This window comes from Macaca fascicularis, chromosome 4 (genome assembly GCF_037993035.2).
Source record: "Macaca fascicularis isolate 582-1 chromosome 4, T2T-MFA8v1.1".
Lineage (NCBI taxonomy): Eukaryota > Metazoa > Chordata > Mammalia > Primates > Cercopithecidae > Macaca > Macaca fascicularis.
Window position 1 is genome coordinate 139,872,161 of NC_088378.1, and position 2,539 is coordinate 139,874,699.

Sequence of the window (2,539 nt, forward strand, 5' to 3'; positions counted from 1 at the left end):
ACCGTGTTAGCCAGGATGGTCTCGATCTCCTGACCTCGTGATCCGCCCGTCTCGGCCTCCCAAAGTGCTGGGATTACAGGCTTGAGCCACCGCGCCCGGCCTGTATTTTTTTTTTTTTTAATAGAGATGGGGTTTCACCATGTTGGCCATGTTGGTCCCAAACCCCTGACCTCAGGTGATCAGTCTGCCTCAGCTGCGATTACAGGCATGAGCCACCATGCCAGACCCTGAAGTTTTTTAATGGCCACAGATGTGTCTGGATGGGTGGACTCCAAATGAACTATAGGAAAATACATGAACAACAAAAAAAGTTGCAGGCCAGGCATGGTGGCTCTGGCCTAGAATCCTAGCACTCACTTTCAGACACCAAGGCTGGCGGATCACCTGAGTTCGGGAGACCAGCCTAACCAACATGGAGAAACCCTGTCTCTACTAAAAATTAGCTGGGCATGGTGGCACATAATCCCAGCTGCTCGGGAGGCTGAGGCAGGAGAATTGCTTGAACCCAGGAGGCAGAGGTTGCGGTGAGCCGAGATCGTGCCATCACACTCCAGCCTGGGCAACAAGAACAAAACTACGTCTCAAAAATAAATACATAAAGCCAAGCGTGGTGGCTCACACCTGTAATCCCAGCATTTTGGAAGGCCAAGGCAGGCGGATGGTGAGGTCAGGAGATGGAGACCATCCTGGCCAACATGGTGAAACCGCATCTCTAGTAAAAATACAAAAATTAGCTGGGTGTGGTCGTGCACACCTGTGTTCCCAGCTACTCGGGAAGCTGAGGCAGGGTAATCGCTTGAACCTGGGAGGTGGAGGTTGCAGTGAGCTGAGATCACGCCACTGCACTCCAGCCTGGCAACAGAGCAAGACTCTGTCCCCTCCACCAAAAAAAAAAAAGTCACGGTAGAACACATGAAGAACTATTCTTTTTGAAAAATAAAAAATAAGCCAGGCACGGTGGCTCATGCTTGTAATGCCAGCACTTTGGGAGTCTGAGGTGGACAAATCACAAGGTAAGGAGTTCGAGACCAGTCTGGCCAACATGGTGAAACCCCCATCTCTACTAAAAATACAAAAAGTTAGCTGGGCGCGGTGGCGGGTGCCTGTAGTCCCAGCTACTCAGGAGGCTGAGGCAGAAGAATGGCATGAACCTGGGAGGCAGAGGTTGCAGTGAGTCGAGATCGCGCCACTGCACTCCAGCCTGGGCAACAGAGCGAGACACCATCCCAAAAAAACAAAAAAGAAAAATGTTGTCTCCTGTGTCTGGTGGATCATTCAATTTTTATAAAGTTCAAAAGATACACAAAATTAAAATGATACATTGTTTAGGAATGCACTCAGTAAAACTAAGAAAAGCCAGAAGATGATATACCCAGTTAATTCTCCAAGTAGGAAGAAGAAAAAGTGAAACTGAATCACACAGGTTTGCTTCAAAGTTATTGGTAATGTTCTGGCTGGGCACATTACTTGAGGTCAGGAGTTCAAAACCACCCTGGTCAATATGGTGAAACCCCCATCTCTTTAAAATAAGGTGTGCAGCTGTAGCCCCAGCTACTGGGAACGCTGAGGCACGAAAACCACTTGAACCCCGGAGGGACAGGCTGCAGTGAGCCGAAATTACACCACTATATTCCAGCCCAGCTAACAGGGTGTAACTGTCTCCAAAAAAAAAAAAAGGTGGCTAATTAGGTAGCCGTGTAGATACTTTACAATCATTAAAAAAGCTAAAATTTGGCCAGGCTCAGTGGCTCACACCTATAATCCCAACACTTTGGGAGGCTGAGGCAGACGGATGGTTTAAGGTGGGTGGATCACCTGAGATCAGGAGTTTAAGAACAGCCTGGCCAATATGGTGAAACCTTGCCTCTACTAAAAATACAAAAAATAGTTGGGGGAGGTGGCAGGTGCCTGTAATTCCAGCTACTCAGGAGGCTCTGAGGCAGGAGAATCACTTGAACTCAAGACGCAGAGGTTACAGTGAGGCGAGATTTTACCATTGCACTCCAGCCTGGGCAACAAGGGCGAAACTCCACCTCCCCTCCACCAAAAAAAAAAAAAAAAAAAAAAAAACACCTCAAATGATTGTCAAGTCTAGTGTATTATACATAATACTATGTCAACCAACCAAGAATCTCTAATATTAGGGTTAAGGTGGGGTACAGCCTAACTCTTAGCATTAACTCACAGGGCTTCACCTTTCACTTCCCTTAATCTTTTTTGAGACAGCTGACTGGAGTGCAGTGGCATGATCTCTGCTCACTGTAACCTCCAACTCCCTGGTTCAAAGCCATTCTGCCACCTCAGCCTCCAGAGTAGCTTGGGATTACAAGGCATGCATCACCACACCCAGCTAATCTTTGTATTTTTTTTTTTTTTTAGTAGAGATAGGGTTTCACCATGTTGGCCAGGATAATCTCGATCTCCTGATCTTGTGACCCACCCACCTTGGCCTCCCGAAGTGCTGGGGTTACAGGTATGAGCCACTGTGCCCAGCCCCCTCAATCTTTTTGTACCTTTTCACTGAGACCAAACCATGTCG